Source organism: Lolium perenne, chromosome 2 (assembly GCF_019359855.2).
Source record: "Lolium perenne isolate Kyuss_39 chromosome 2, Kyuss_2.0, whole genome shotgun sequence".
Classification (NCBI taxonomy): Eukaryota; Viridiplantae; Streptophyta; class Magnoliopsida; order Poales; family Poaceae; genus Lolium; species Lolium perenne.
In genome coordinates, this window is record NC_067245.2 from 64,700,065 (window position 1) to 64,717,776 (window position 17,712).

Genomic DNA, 17,712 nt, shown 5'->3' on the forward strand with positions numbered 1-17,712 from the left:
ACACTTGGAAGCCTTAACAGTGGAGTTGTCAATTCAGCTGCACCTGGAAACAGACTTGCTCGCAAGAGTTTATCAGTAGTAACAGTTTTATAGCGATAGCGAGTGAAATAACAGACAGAGTAACGAGAGACAGCAGTAGTGATTTTAGTAAACAAAGAGGATTAAAATACTGTAGGCACGGGGACGGATGACGGGCGTTGCATGGATGAGAGAAACTCATGTAACAATCATAGCAGGGCATTTGCAGATAATAATAAAACGGTGTCCAAGTACAAAGCAATCAATAGGCATGTGTTCCATATATAGTCGTGCGTGCTCGCAATGAGAAACTTGCACAACATCTTTTGTCCTACCAGCCGGTGGCAGCCGGGCCTCAAGGGAAACTACTGGATATTAAGGTACTCCTTTTAATAGAGTACCGGAGCAAAGCATTAACACTCCGTGAACACATGTGATCCTCACATCGCTACCATTCCCTCCGGTTGTCCCGATTTCTGTCACTTCGGGGCCATTGGTTCCGGACAACGACTTGTGTATACAACTTGCAGGTAAGATCAATAAACAATGAATATCATGATGAAACAATAACATGTTCAGATCTGAGATCATGGCACTCGGGCCCTAGTGACAAGCATTAAGCATAACAAGTTGCAACAATATCATCAAAGTACCAATTACGGACACTAGGCACTATGCCCTAACAATCTTATGCTATTACATGACCAATCTCATCCAATCCCTACCATCCCCTTCGGCCTACAGCGGGGGAATTACTCACACATGGATGGGGGAAACATGGCTGGTTGATGTAGAGGCGTTGGCGGTGATGATGGCGATGATCTCCTCCAATTCCCGTCCGGCGGAGTGCCGGAAACGGAGACTTCGGCTCCCGCGACGGAGTTTCGCGATGTGGCGGCGTTCTGGAGGGTTTCTGGCGACTTCGACTTCTCCCCGTGCGTTTTTAGGTCGAGGCCGATAAATAGTCCGAAGGAGAGCGTCGGAGGCCGGCCGAGGGGGCCACACCATATGGCCGCGCGGGCCCCCCTGGGCCGCGCCGCCCTATGGTGTGGGGCCCTCGGGCCTCCACCTGACTTGTCCTTCTGGCTCCGTCAGTTTTCTGGGAAAATAGGGCCTTCTGCATAAATTCCGAGGATTTTCCCGAAAGTTGGATTTCTGCACAAAAACGAGACACCAGAACAGTTCTGCTGAAAACAGCGTTAGTCCGTGTTAGTTGTATCCAAAATACACAAATTAGAGGCAAAACAATAGCAAAAGTGTTCGGGAAAGTAGATACGTTTTGGACGTATCACGGCCCAGGCCTTGGCCGCGCCCCCCTAGTGTGTCACCGCCTCGTCGACCCTCCGACTCCACCTCTTCGCCTATATAAAGGTCCCTGACCTAAATCTTCGATACGAAAAAGCCACGGTACGAGAAACCATCCAGAGCCGCCGCCATCGCGAAGCCAAGATCTGGGGGACAGGAGTCTCTGTTCCGGCACGCCGCCGGGACGGGGAAGTGCCCCCGGAAGGCTTCTCCATCGACACCGCTGCCATCTCCACCGCCATCTTCATCACCGCTGCTGTCTCCCATGAGGAGGGAGTAGTTCTCCATCGAGGTTAAGGGCTGTACCGGTAGCTATGTGGTTCATCTCTCTCCCTATGTACTTCAATACAATAATCTCATGAGCCGCCTTACATGATTGAGATTCATATGATGATGCTTGTAATCTAGATGTCATTATGCTAGTCAAGTGGATTTTACTTATGTGATCTCCGGAGACTCCTTGTCCCACGTGTGTAAAGGTGACAGTGTGTGCACCGTGTGGGTCTCTTAGGCTATATTTCACAGAATACTTATTCACTGTTATGAATGGCATAGTGAAGTGCTTATTTATATCTCTTTATGATTGCAATGTGTTTTGTATCACTATTCATCTATGTGCTACTCTAGTGATGTTATTAAATTAGTCTATTCCTCCTGCACGGTGTAATGGTGACAGTGTGTGCATCGTGTAGTACTTGGCGTAGGTTATGATTGTAATCTCTTGTAGATTATGAAGTTAATTATTGCTATGATAGTATTGATGTGATCTATGCCTCCTTCATAGTGTGATGGTGACAGTGTGCATGCTATGTTAGTACTTGGTGTAGTTGTGTTGATCTATCATGCACTCTAAGGTTATTTAAATATGAACATCGAATATTGTGGAGCTTGTTAACTCCGGCATTGAGGGTTCGTGTAATCCTACACAGTTAGTGGTGTTCATCATCCAACAAGAGAGTGTAGAGTATAGCATTTATCTATTCTGTTATGTGATCAATGTTGAGAGTGTCCACTAGTGAAAGTATAATCCCTAGGCCTTGTTTCCAAATACTGAAATCGCTTGTTTACTGTTCTACTGCATCTGTACTGCCTGCAATATTACCACCATCAACCACACGCCAGTCGTAGCATCAAGCTATTTTCTGGTGCCGTTACTACTGCTCATATATATTCATACCACTTGTATTTCACTATCTCTTCGCCGAACTAGTGCACCTATACATCTGACAAGTGTATTAGGTGTGTTGGGGACACAAGAGACTTCTTGCTTTGTGGTTGCAGGGTTGCATGAGAGGGATATCTTTTACCTCTTCCTCCCTGAGTTCGATAAACCTTGGGTGATCCACTTAAGGGAAACTTGCTGCTGTTCTACAAACCTCTGCTCTTGGAGGCCCAACACTGTCTACAAGAATAGAAGCACCCATAGACATCAATCAGCAAGGTCAATTTCCTATCGGAGACTTATGCTAAATAGAAAATAGTGGAAGAATGACTACAAAAACGCTTTAGTAGTTGGAAGGGTAAATTATTGTCCCTATGGGGAAGATTGGTACTCATTAATTCGGTACTGGCAAATATGGTACTGTATATGTTATCATTCTTTCTCTTACCAAAAGGAATACTGCATAACCTCGATTATTATCGATCCAGATTCTTTTGGCAAGGGGATAACGAGAAAAAGAAGTATCGACTGGTTAAGTGGAGTATAGTTTGTAGTCCCAAAGATCAAGCCAGGCTCAGAGTTCATGATCTGGAGGTTAAGAATTCAGCTCTGCTAGGTAAATGGTTGTTTAAACTTCTTACAGAGGATGGGATTTGGCAAACTATACATAGGAGAAAGTATATCGGCTCGAAGACGTTATCCCAAGTGGTTTGGAAACCTGGGGATTCTCACTTCTGGGCTGATCTTATGGCGACAAAAAATGTCTTTTTTCGTCATGGTACTTTTTCGATTAAGAATGGTCTGGGAAGATGTTTGGTTAGACAATGCACCCTTAAGCGAACAATATTCTGCTTTGTATAGTATTATTCGTCGCAAAGGTGATACCATTGCCACAGTAATGGCTACCTCACCCTCGAATGTGACGTTCAGACGGGTTTTGCTTGGACAAAGGCTACATGCATGGAATGCCCTAATTCACCGGCTGGGAGATATTCACCTATCGTCTGAATCGGACGAATTTAGATGGAATCTTCATGTAGATGGAAATTTCTCGTTCAAATCTTTATACAATGCAATCCTTCATTCTGATATACCAGTTGATAATAATAAGAAAATTTGGAAGATGAAGATACCATTAAAAATTAAAAAAATTTGGGTGGTATCTTTGTCGAGGAGTTATTCTTACCAAAGACAATCTTGTTAAACGGAATTGGCACGGAAATACACAGTGTGTTTTTTGTCATCATGATGAAACCATTAAACACCTTTTTTTCCAATGCCAATTTGCGAGATCTATATGATCAGTCATCCAAGTAGCGTCTACCTTGTATCCCCCACCAGTGTGGCCAATGTCTTTGGCAATTGGCTTCATGGCATCGGTTCAAGGTTCAAGTTGCTTCTTAGGGTGGGGGCGCTAGCAGTTATCTGGGCGCTTTGGTTAAGTAGAAATGACAAGATTTTTAATGATAAAAATTGTTATTTGTTGCAGGTCATCTACAGTTGTACAAGTATTTTCCGTTCATGGTTACCTCTTTAGCGAGTGGAGAACCGAGACCTATTTACGGAGGTCTGTACACGGTTGGAGGCTACGGCGAGGGATATTTTTTTCCTACATGGGTGACAGGATAGCCTTCGGATTGTAGCCACACCCTTACCTTAGGCGTTATATGATTCATCGCTTCGATATGTATTACGCCCAGTTTCTTCTCTTTAGATCATCTTTTGACTTGAGATCCTTAAAACGGCTACGAGCTAAGGCCCCTTTGTAGTCCGGCAAAGGACATATCCACACGGCCGTACGGTTTTTTCAGACCAACTTCTCAATTAAACTCTCCTCTGAATAATTTCATGCCACGTTACTGACTCTTTCTAATATGTACTTCCCTTACTAAATGCGGTTTGATTAGAAGCAATCAACCTATCAGTACATTTACTCAACTTGTTAGTACACGCTTTAGAGAAAAAAAGCAGCAATGTGCCAATGTTATCGGCCAGAATTTCTTCAAAGTTAAGGGGAATCGGAATTATTATCAAAATCTTTAAAGACATGAATCAGATCAAACTTGATAGTTTCCCAAAACTTTCGATGAAACAAAAAAAGGTAAACCCATCAAGGTCACCTTCGGCATAAGAAGCAAAAAAAAAAAAAAAAACGCATTTCCTTTGAAATAAAAGGAGAGTCTAGCATTTCATTTTCTTCCGCAGCTAATAAAACAACTGCAAGTGCTGTTGATAAACTAGTCGCCGTGTTAGGCATGTGCATTTTGGCGTCTGATTAGACTAGTCACACCATGACTGCGTATTGCTAAATCATACCGGACCGAAGCACGATCCGGCTGACCGCAATGTCGGCAGACATTTGGGTAGAAGCGTACCAAGATACTTCCTTGATAATTGTTGATTGGTGGGAGGCTGGAAGAATTGTTGTCCAGAGTATTCTTTCACGATTATTGGTCGCGAGCCGACAACAGCAGAGACTAGAGACCGAGGGTATGTTTTCCTCCTTCTCCAGCAGGGCCTTTCCATTTCATTGAAGTGCTTCGTGCTGTTGTTCGTCGGAAATTTTACAGCGTCAGGGCATCTTCAGCGGTCCGACGCAAACGGATGCAGAGCGATCGTTTGTATCCGGTGTGACCGGAAATACGTCAGGCATCACCTCCAGCGGGACGACGCAAAGTGACCGAGTCGTCCGCGGAGACGCAAACCTGGCCAAATATGCGCCAGGTTTGCGTCTCCGCGGACGCTCGGCGGTCGCAGAATCTGTCCGCCTTGGGTGCATCCGGGCCCGGTCGGCAGTGAGTAGGTAAGCAAAAGATTTTTTTTCATTACTATTGATTGGCCAAAAGGACCATCTTTACAAAGATGGTTAGTCGAGTTAACCTAAAACTACAACGGTCGTACCTACTCGCCGTCGCGCGGCCTACACCGGCCTCGGTTACTCGCAGTCGCGCGCCCTACTACTGGCCGCAGGAAGGGCCGGCGCCGTCGTCGAAGCGGGAGCACTTCGCGCACTCCGCGCGCCGCGCACGGCGGCGAACGGACATCTCGTCCTGCCGCCTCCGCCGTTCGAGGGCCTCGGCCAGGGTGCTGTCCCACAGGGCCGCCGCCTGGGCCGCCGCCACCTTGGCAGCCGCCGCCTCCGCCGCCTCCTCCTCCGCCGCCGCCTGGACCGCCGCCGCGTCCTCGTTCGCCTGGGCCGCCGCCTGGATCGCCGCCACATCGGCGATGAAGCGGGCCCTGTCCCTAGCCGCCGCCGCCACCGCTTCGTCCCTGTCGGCGATGGCGGCCTCCAGCTCGCGGTTCTCCTGCTCGACCCGCGCGGGAGAAGGGCCCCTACGCTGGAGCGAGTCCGGGTCGGAGCACATTAACCCCCTAGCCATGGCCATCGCATAGCTATGGGCTTCCTCCTCCGCCACCCAAGCCCGACGGTGCTGGGCGTCTGACGTGGGCATAACCCTTCGGGTACTCGACATTGCCATACCCGGTGCAAACTATGAAGCTGGACCAACACGAGGACTCGATAAGCTGGACCTGCAGGCGCCTCAACTTGGATTACAAGGAAAGAAGACTTCAACATGAATCCTACTAGGACTCTTGTAAACCCTAGCTTGGCTGATATATTAAGCCAGGCAGGGCACCCCTTAGACACAATCAAAAAACATAGATCATAGAGGTGATACGCCTAGACATCGCAACCCGCGAACTAGAACTAGACTAGATACAACTACTCCGCCTATGGCGGCCCCCTGTACCTATATATTCATATACTGGATTGCTAGCAGGACATGTTCATGTTGAGATTGCTTCTCATCCAAGTGTTGCACCCGCAGATGAAGGTACAATGGACGCACTACGTGATGCTATTGCTCAGAGTCTTGTACCTTGAATATTAGTTGTTACGATGGATACGATACGTGATGGCTTTTATTCGGAAAGGAAACTTGTAATAATTTGATGAACTTTTTCATGACATGCATCACAAGTACAACAATATAATTTATTGAAATATTTTGTATTTTATGATGTCCGTAAATTATTTTTCTGCCCGTGTAAATGGTGAAGACATTACGGAAGTACATAGTATATTTTATATATCACACTATTACATTCTAGGGCTATTACAGACTTTTATCTTACGACTGATAAAATAAGCTCAGACAACATAAGCTGCTGGACTACAGTTTCTCGGAGGCTTATTTTTCACTGCAGTTTTCCTGAAGCAGCTGAGCTTAAGCTGTTTCTGCACAATCCACAGTCGAAAAGAACTGGGCCTAAGTATTCAAACCGGCCAAGTCTTTTAAACATTTAAATCATTACCGAGGCTGGTTCCCCATCTGACCATGTCAACTTCCGACCTCTGCACTGTTAAGCCAGGCATATGAAACCCATGTTCAAAGGATCTAGATATTTTTCCAGTTTTCCTATGGTAATACTTTCTGCTGGATGAATTCGTTGAAAAAGATGGGTTAAACTTGCAAGAGATCAAATCCATTGCTCGTTGCTAAGAAATGGTTTTGGGTCATGTTTCTACTTTTTCATTATTCTACGTGAAAGAAGGTCACGTCATAGTAAAATAGGACGTACCCAGTGCTGAGAGCTCCCGCACCGTGCGGGGTCTGGGGAAGATGTTAGTGGCAAGTCTTACCCTCACGAAGTGCAATGTGAGGAGACCGCGACTCGAACCTGGAACCTCTCGGTCACAGGCGGTGAGGCTCTACCGCTGCACCAGGCCCGCCCTTCAAGGCCAAATCATAGTGATCTATAAAAATTATATTGGTTGCTTATTTGATTTTATTTGCATATTTTTGCAACTAATTAGCACCTGCTTGGTGATGCTCAATCAATGCTACAAGTCATGGAAGATTTTGGAAAAAGTGGTATTTTTTATCTCCCCAAGAATTAGAGATGTCCTAAAAATGATGTCTGAATAACCAACCTTAACGTCTTTTATACGAGTAATGATCCTTCATCTGATTAATCAAATGCGAAATTTCAGTGAAGGCCATATGTTCCTTAACAGTTATCTTTTAGCACCCAGATTGTATTATGTGCTTATATTCTATCACTATTCATTAAAATTCATCTGGACACTGATTCAAATTGGGTGTTTATTACTCCGATCAGATGTTCACTTGGGCAAGTGAGGGTTGGATCTTTTTTTAGATAAAAGGCACAAGTGCCCAACTTTGAATTAATAAAGCCACCAACGGCGAAAACGATACAAAGTGCTAAACCCAGCTTACATATCGAGACCACACACCCACACGAACAACCAAAGAAGCTACAACCGGAAGCGCAACCAATGGACTTAGCCAAAACGCAGTGTCGGGCCGGAGCTCACTCGAGAGCGAGCCATTTTTCACGCGTGCCGTCGATAGCACCCCTCTGTCGCAGAAACGCCACCGGAAGCCGACCACCACCAGGGACCAACCCACGTTGCTCACAGACCGAGAAGCAGCACCAAAGAAGCTCGACAAGGGAAGGGCACGGAGCAAGCCTTGCCGAAGATCGCCGAAGAGTCACCTCCGTCTCGACCATCGGAGAGCCTTGTGATGTGGGCTCCAAGACGGTCTCTTCAAGAAGAGCACGACACCGGAGTGCCGCCACCGCCCGATCCGGGGATCTTGGGTTTTCACCCGGAGCAAGAAAGGGGGCAGGGAGAAGCCACAACGATGCCTTCAAGAAGGAGACGACGTCCGTGGATGCCGTCGTCGTGGCCCTGGAAGAACCAGGGCGAGAGTTTCCTCTCGACATCACCTCTCCACCACCCAGACATGGCGAGGGCCACCACCGAGGTGACAGCCACCACGCCCCCACATAACGCAACTCGCTAAGAACCATGACAACCCCATGTCCATGGCCCCAGCCAGCACCAGAACCTCGGGCTCGCCCGCCAACCCACAAGGTTCCCACCATCCAGGGCCGCCGCCCCGGCATCCTCGATCTTGCACCCGCACAGCGAAAGGCACCACCTTGACAAAACTTGGGACACACCCGAAGAAGGCCGAGGCCAAAAGACAGCAGGCGGATAGCCCTTCGCCAGACACGACCCTCCGTGCCGACGGCCCAGCGTGCCAGCAGACCCCCCTGGGGTGGCATGTCAACCGCCGGGGAAGGGCGGGGCGGGTCAGGGCTGCCAGACCCAGATCGGCCCCTGGCCCAGATTCGGCCGGCGCGGCCATCCAACCGCACCCCACGCGCCCACCAAACCTGCTTTCTGCGCCAAGACGTCTGCGCCATCGTCCCGAGTCACCGTCGTCGGGAGGGCCAGCCGCCGCCGGATCAGATCGCGTCGGAGAAGCACCCGAGCCGCCAGCCTCCGCCTCCCACGGAGACGGCATCCGCAGCGCTCTCCAAGCCGCCTCGAGAAGCACGGACCTCGCCGGCCGCAGGCTGCCGGCCAGCCCACCCCGAACGCGCCGAGATCCGCGCGGGGACAGCGCCTCCGGTCACGCCGCCCGCGCTTATGACCAGAGGAGCGAGGAGAGGGAGGTCCGCCGCCACCAGCACGGGCCAGGCTTTGCCCGGCGGCTTCAGCCAGCGGCGGCGGGGGGAGGAGGGGGCGAGGCCTAGGCGCGGCGAGGTTTTAGGGTTCACCCGAGCGCCCACGGGAGCGCTCGAGGCGAACAGTATTTTTCTCGACTAGACACTTCACTCAGTCTAATACTGGTGGATCTTGCCCTCTGCAATTTCTTTTGTAGTGAGGCTCTGTTCTTGCTCTTGAATACCGATGAATAGTACTAGTTAGTGCCAATATTGAGCAAGCAAATAACCTAAAACAACGACAATGGAATATATTATATCTTTCAGTCGCATATGATACTGGTTTGTATCCCACTCTTTCATAAAGATGGGATAGAACAAGCAATATTTTTATCAGTTCCTTTTAGGAGTACCGAATTGACTGGTATGTAGGTATGTTGACTGACGAGTATGTATTACTCAACTGGAAAAGAAGTTTTGGGTGTTGGGTTCACGGCAGCAGTTTAAAAGTATCCAGTACCACAGAACTTGAGGGATCTGCACTGGTTCTGGCTGACAGGCACGAATAAACACGCTTCAATATTTCGTTATAACCATTCTACTTTCCATAGTATTTTGCACTAATCTCTTCACTTTCTTACAGTTCCAAGGTAAGTATTGCAGGCATGAACCAACAAAGCATCAGCCTGTTATAGTGCAGCCTTTGATGTACCGCTTCATGTTAGAAGTTTGTAACTTACAACACTACAGAACAGTAGAAAAGTTTCTAGAAAAAGATGTTGGATTCAGTTTAGGAACTATGACATATGACAGTTTGAAGAAATTTATCGCACAACTCTTGGGTTGCAAGTTCTGATCCTTCCTGTTACTCATGGCAGATTGGCAGATATCATGTTTTCGTAAATTCCCAGCAGGGATTTGCGCTAGCATAGCTGGCCCACAGTTGTTTGATGGATGTATTGGATACATGCTAGGTGTAATGTGCGTTTTATAGATCATGATTTCGGAAACCCATGCCTGCATATGTACTAAGTTGTTGTATGATTTTTTTCCTTCCTTTGTTGCCTTTTGTATGCAAATCTGCTTGAATTTAGACTGGACGTGATTGTGTCAGTGGTGTTTGCTGAAACTAGATGGTCTGTGATCGATATATTAGATCTTGGAGAAGCCTACTGTTATGTTATTTACACTTAACCAATCTACACTTTATGCAAGCATTAATCCTTATATTTTGGTATTACTGTGAAGATGTTTCTACAAGTTTAGACTACTAGGAGCACACAAATATTTTGTCCTACATTGCCGAATGCAATATCTTATTACATTTCAAAAAAATGCAATATCTTATTAATCACGAAGCATATTTTAAGATACTATCACCTTTCCACCGAGTTTCGAATAATTAGATCTATAAAATCAGCTAAGGGTCAACAAAAACCAGCCAAATGTTCTCAAATCATGTATATACTTCCATCATATATGGACGGGCATGGCAACGCGCGCAACCATCGTCTAGTAAGACGATGTAGAACATAGTATACTGAAGTTGTATGTCAAATTAATTAACTTTGATGCTTTTGTTTATCAGGGCAGCAGATGATTCAGTAGCATTCGTATGTCGCACTTGTCAGTGCTGAGACAAGGAAGGCTAGAAAAGAGGTGAACTAATGACCACCAACGCGAAACTTTGTATGGAAAGAAATAACTTGCAGCAAGATAAATTTCAATGAAAGCAACTTAGTAATTTGAAGAAAAAATACAACCTTCTCTTCTTCTGTACTCCTCAGGAAGCACGAAAATGCATCGATAAATCCACGAAAATGCATCGATAAATCCACTGTCACAAGGTCCACTTTTCAAATCAGCAACGCATGGACATTCCAGAGCTTTCTGTACCTTCACGTCAATTGACTGCACAAGCAAACAACAGTTTCACTGATATCCCAAGTGCCATGAAGAATACAATAATGATACAGAAGTATGTATCGACTACCCAGAAGCAAAAGAAAGGGTCTTACGTCATTGTTATCCTCACTAAACGACATAGCCTTTTGCATTACAAAAAAAATCCAACATCAGTAATCAGAACATTAATGCTGGGATAGATTAAATGAGCCTTCAAAAGAAACAAAATATCCCATGCAAAGCGCACGGTTTAAAGCTTGGCAAAAAAATGCAACATCAGACAATTAATATGAGTCTAGGTTGTTGCCTAGAAACTATTGTAATCCTGCTACTAATTAATGAATGATGGCTCCATTGAAAAAAGATGAGTGAAAGCCCCTGATTCCAAAAAAAGAACACTAAGAGCACATTTAAAAGAGCAAAGCATGCCACAAAAATTTAAAAGAGCGCACAAACTGTCTAGACATTGGTGTATTTTTTTGGAGATGAACTCAATCTAGTTTTTTTTGGGCAGATATTAGCAGGTTAAAGCTTAGTGCACCTCAGGCCTGGTGCATTATTAACTTAGCACATACCGTAGGTGGCACTAACATTTAAGACAACCTCAATTTTTGCCTGAACGCATATAGTATGTTGTAGGATTTGCAAGATGTCACCAGTTCACCATCGAATAAAATGTCTGCACTGCATAACCAAAAACTAGAGAATCACAGGAACAATGTCGTCCATCCACTACCAACTGTACGTATTAGTAGAGGTCCTAGTCTCCTCGAGCTCTCTGCTCCCACCAATGCTCCTCAAGTCCATAGTACTGCGAAGGGACCTAGATGCTAGCGTGACTGAAGGAGAACTACCCCTGGAAGCGACCGTGTACAGGGAAACCAAGATTACGAGGGAACCGCCTCCGGCGAATAAGATTCAGACTTTAGGCATGTACCTGCGGCGAGCTCCTCGAGGGAGGAGGGCGCTGGGGAAGGAGCCTGCAACGGCGCCGGCTCAGCGGGCAGCGGAGAAGGCTCCTCCGCCGCCTCGGCGAGCTGGCTCTGGTCTTGGCCCATCGAGGCTTGAGCTCTAGCTAGCTCACGCAGGCGGTGACAGCGGCTAGCAAACACAAACAGTGGCTGGTTCGATCGAGTATGCCAATGATTAAGTGAATAATTTAAGTTCAGGGACACCCTCATTTTCCAGTCCGTGTGCAGCAAACAGATTTACTTCAACTGCTGCTTATGATAAATAAAACTGTTTACATCGCTGCAGCACTAGAAATACAGGTTTGTTTGATTTTTATATTTTTTAAAAAGGAAAATTTCAAATGTTTTGGCACACTGAGCCGTATCTAAGGATCAGTTCTGAAGAAGGTTGCCCTTCAGTACTGCCTTTGTGGAAAAAGTTCAGCTTTTTCATGTGTTGACAAGGCAATATATGGATGCGCATTCACAGAACTATGGTATCCTAGCGCAGAATGAGAAAACAGTACCCAAGATACATACTCCTATATTATTTAAAATCCATAACATATATGTTTATGCTCAGCATCGCTATATAGCTATGATATATATGTTGGCATTGCTATACATATGTTTGTGCTGAGCATTGGCTACTTGAATTGATTGTCACCATTCAGATATTTGAACTTGGGATAGTTGGACAGTTCAAGATGGGAGTTTTCTTATAGCAAGAGTTGTTTGGAAGTTTTGGTATAGCAGTGTTCAATTTGTTAGTTTTGAATTGTGAAGAGTGATACTTGAAAATAAAATGATTTTGCACAAGAATAATCATTGTTCATACATGTCCACTGAACCATCCTAACTGAAAGTAATTGCAAGTTGTACCCTAGGACAGAATGAGAAAACAGTACCCAAGATACATAGTATTTAAGAAATACTCGTCACAAGAGTAACGGGCTGGCAAGAAACAGCTGATAGTCTACTCAGAAATGAGACTCAGAGAAACGAAGCGGGGTCGCCAAGAGAGAGGTGACCAGCTGGACGATCCACGGGATACGGTGGCTCTCCTGAAGCCAGAGGATGGGGTCACCCTTTTCCAGTACATTGACAGCGGCATCCTCTACCACTATGCCCAGATCTAGGGCTTGGCGTGAGACCAGAGCATCGTCATGGAATCGGCCCCTGTCGTGGGCTTCCTTAAAGGCCGTCCCCAGATGTGAGATGGCACTTGCTGAGTTCTTGATGTGTAGGAGGGCTTGCAGGACGCCCGGTTCCAGCTTGGCCTCCTGATCCATGACCTGGGGTAACAGATCATGCTGGAGCCTGTGGAGTTCCAGAGCCAAGCCTGCCGCGGCCGAGAGGAGAGACATCTCGGCGCACCTAATGCGCCCCGATTGCAGCAGCGGGCGGAGGAGTGCATACGACTCGGGCGCGATGCGCACGGACTCCAAAGAGACAAGATTCACAAGCACCAGCGCATCGGAGCGGACCAGCGCATCGGAGCGGGCCTGCAGGGATAGGATTTGGTCATGGGAGTGGATGTATTCGTCGAGCATCTTTTCCTTTTGGCGGCGAACGAAGAAGACGAGGAGGGGTGGTGGTTCTTGCGGTTGCGGCGACGAAGACGAGGAGGGGTGGTGGTTCTTGCGGAGGGTTTCTTCCGTAAGATAAGATGGCCTCTACCGTCGGATGACTCCGGACTCCCGCAGCCCACGGGCCCTACTTTACTACTGGGCCTCCCACCCTAGCGCCGCCGCCGCCGCCGCCGCCGCCCCGCGGGCCTTCTTCTCCCCCTCCTCCACCACCCCGGCGGCGGCCGCGCGTACGGTGGTGATCGAGCACACCTCCCGCGGTGAGCGCGCCTACGACATCTTCTCGCGCCTCCTCAAGAAGTGCATGGAGAGGGACTTGTTCATGGACCCGGAGGAGGCGCACACCTGGGGGCTCATCGACGAGGTCATCGAGCACCGCCCCGTCTCGCTTGTTTCTGATGCCGTCGCCAGCGATCCGCCCAACCCCCTGTTGGAGGCGAAACCAAGCCTGGGGAGGAGCCTTCTCCGGCTTGATGGGTGGCGGTTGCAAGGTGCAATCCTCCTTTTTAGTTTATTATTAAATAATGTAGCCTTTCCTTGTTGTTGGATTTAAGTATTCAATGCTTCTTAATTCTCTCTTAACATACATAAGTTCACAACTTGTTATTCTGGCAGCACCAGGGGCCTTATTCAGTAGGTAGCCCGTTGTTTTGCTACTTGAATTAATCCCCTTCTGATTATGAATGCAATCATTTCATACTTGCTTAGCCTCGTTATAGCTGCAGTGTTTTAAGATTTTTGTCTGAAACCAAGGGAAGCCCAACACATAAAGGATAAAAACTGCATCCTTACAGCATTCTGTGCAATTGTATTTTCCTATTGGTGCTAGTTGGGAATACTATAACATAAATGCATGATTCGATAAGTTTTTGTTGGGCTGGCACACATCTCAGGCGAAATCTCAGTTAGTTAACAACACAGAGCTCTATCAATCGCAGCTTCTAGCACAAATCAGATCCAACAGCATGTGTCATAGACTGAGATGTAATTAAATCTCAGGCAACTGAGAACTAGCTGTTCCATTTGCAGTTGTGCCTCCTTGATTTATGCGATCTCATTCAATAAGTTATCCACAAATACAGAATATTGTACTACCAATTCGGTTCCATTTGTGTATCAGAAGAAAGATCAATGTTTTTTGTTACTGTAATCAATAGTTAACTCACGGAATTATAGTTCAGTTCAAATGACTTGGCCTGTGAAACCCAAAAGTAGCTGTCACTAAAAACTGGATGATGGGCCTGTTTCTTTTTCATGAAACGTAACATTCTGATAGTGATAGCCATGGTTATTCTTCTATTGCAAAGTTCAAGGTACTATTACAGAATATTTCTTGTGAAATACAAGTGGTTAATCCGTGCTACTACTCAATAGTCAGCTAGTCATCCGTTTAATCATGTCTGTTATATGCAGACAGTGCTTTCTAGTGTTCTCTTGATGCCTTCCTTTTGTAACATATCAAACTGCTAATAAAGTTTGAGGATCTGGTATTTTCCCAATAGCTGTGCCATATGGACCACATTGTTGAAAGTTAAACCGTCCAGTATTGGAATAGCATCAAAGCTTTTAAGCCCCATCTGTTTGAGTTCCCAGTCTAGGTTATCTGTTTAAGTCCACATCTCCACGAGCATGGTCATCAGGGATGAGAATATTAGGCCCATTAAAACCTAGTGGTCATGTCTAGTATTCATTTAAAGTTCAATGTGTCTGGTGTTTATAGATGAGTTGTTGTATGGTTGTGCATCTAATTATAACAGGAGAAGAGAGGCATCTTGGCTCCCTGCTCCCAGGTGGTCCTACACCCAGGACGAACAGTAAAATCTGAAAAATATTTCAAAAATTTCCTATAATTCCGATTATTGTTACGTATGTGCATGTTTGAGTCTACAGGAAATTTGCATGCACTTAAGTTCACATCAAAAGAATTATCTCCGTAGTGCACATTTGAATTTCGTATGACCTATTACCGTTTCTCCAGTTTTCTAGTACTCCCTCCATTCTATAATCAACTATCCAGTGAGATGCTTCCGTGGTGTTGATTATTGATGCTTAGAGAGTACCCCTCCATATGCTTTGTACTTTGAATTTTGAAGGCATACCTAAATTACAATCAACAAATATTTGATCACCTTGTAGAGATATTGTAGAAATTAGGGCCTTCGTTTGCAGTTCAAAACAGTAGAAGTTCAAAATCAGTTTCTCTTGCCAGGCCCTTATGACCACCAGTTTTTGTGCATGTGTATCACAACCCTGTTCGATTTAAAATTGCATTCCAGTAGTGGTTAGTTATAGCAATGTTACTGCACATCATGAACTCTTGGCCTTGTGTTGTTTTCAGTTGTGCAAGGATAGACTGCATCATGAACTCTTGGCCTTGTGTTGTTTTCAGTTGTGCAAGGATAGACTGCATCATGATTCGGAGATAAAAGAGTAAAAAAATATTAAGTTGTTTAAATTAAATCAAGGATTTATGTCTAGAGCTCTAAATGATCTCTGCTTGGTATCCGTGGTGAACTGGAGATACCTTATTGTGTTATCCAGTTGATATACCAGAAAGGTGGGCATCGATAGGTTGTGTGAAAGAAGTATGGTAGCATGGTGCATCCGTTCTCTCATGGCTGATTGTTTTTATAACCACTGGTATACTATTTGTTTGATGCATGACTTTGGCCAGTGGGCAAGGACTTGTACTTTGTGTTATTTCAGATCAACACCATTACTCTTCTGATGTTATTTGCTACCATTGCATCACTGGTTCACCATTGAAGTTTGTTGACGTGTTTTTGTCTGTTAACATTGTATCCCTTAGACTTGATGGGTGGTTGTAAGGTGCAATCTTTTTTGCGTTACTGTGTCTGTTAACATTGTATCCGTTAGACTTGATGGGTGGTTGCAAGGTGCAATCCTTTTTGCGTTACTGTAGCCTGATGGGTGGTTGCAAGGTGCAATCCTTTTTGCGTTACTGTAGCCTTGTTGGTGGATTTAAGTATTTAAGTATTCAATGCTTCATTCTCTCTTACATAAGTTCACAACATGTTATTCTGGCAGCAGGGGCCTTATTCACTAGCTAGCCAGTTGTTTTGCTAGTTGAATTAATCCCCTTCTGATAATTGATTACATCCTTTCGTACTTGATTAACCTCATTATAGCTGCAGTGTTTAGATTTTTGTCTGGGATGCCCAAGTTAAAGGACAAAAACTGCATCCCTGCAACATTTTGTGCGGTTTGATTCGCCTATTGGTGCCAGTTGGGATTATTATAACATAATGCATGATTCAATAAGTTTTAGTTGGGCTGGCATATATCTGAGACGAAATCTCAGTTGATCTTTCCCAAGTTAACAACATAGAGCTCTATCAATCGCAGGTTCTAACACAAATCAGATCCAACAGTGTGCGTCATAGACTGAGATGTAATTAAATATCAGTTGACTGAGAACTAGCTGTTTTGTTTGCATGTCTGCTTCCTCGATTTATGTGATTTCATTCAACAAGTTAACTCATGGAGTTATAGTTCAGTTCATATGACTTGACCTGTGAAACCCATAAGTAGCTGTCACTAAAAACTGGATGATAGGCCTGTTTCTTATAAATTTAACGTTACGTTCTAATAGGGATAGGATGGTTATTCTTGTATTACAAAGGCTCCATGCTACTACTCAGTAGAGAGTTAGTCATCCTTTTAATCATATCTGTTATATGCAGACTGTGCTTTCTAGTGTTCTCCTGGTGCCTTCCTTTTGCAGCATATCAAATTGGCAATAAAGTTTGAGAACACTAGAAAGCATTCGAAGGAACATTAAAAGAACATTAAACCTTTTAAGCCCCATCTGTTTGAGTTCCGAGTTGTCCACAAGCATGGTCATCAGAGATGAGAATATTAGGCCCATTAAAACCTAGTGTTCATGTCGAATATTCATTAAGTGTTCAATATGTCAATGGTGTTTATAGATTTTTTTTTTGAGTGTTCAATATGTCAATGGTGTTTATAGATGGGTTGTGCTATGGGTGTACGTCTAATTATAAGAGGATAAGAGATGCCTCCTACAACCGGGGTGAGCAGTAAAATCTGAGAAATACTTGATTTTTTTTGATACATATGCGCATGTTTGAGTATTTTTGTGTCCTGGCCAAAAATAACGAACTTCAGTGCTCAAAATAGCAACTCTGTTGGTACCAAGCTTGTCTTTTATTCACAACGCACAAACTTATTTTTTCCATGGGAATTGTGCATGCACTTAAATTGACATCAAAAGAATTATCTCCTGGGTCCTAGTAGCATTTCTTTAGTGTTCTACTGT

At 45.3% G+C, this 17,712-nt stretch overlaps 1 non-coding gene across 1 annotated transcript; it reads right to left on the bottom strand.

The window, feature by feature from the left end:
- Nucleotides 1–10,628: 10,628 nt before the first annotated feature.
- Nucleotides 10,629–12,353, bottom strand: LOC127332811 (uncharacterized). Its single transcript, XR_011750893.1, has 2 exons — nt 11,811–12,353; nt 10,629–10,879 (listed from the first exon to the last, which is right to left on the bottom strand). It is a non-coding gene; the product is annotated as an uncharacterized protein (transcript).
- Nucleotides 12,354–17,712: the final 5,359 nt, after the last annotated feature.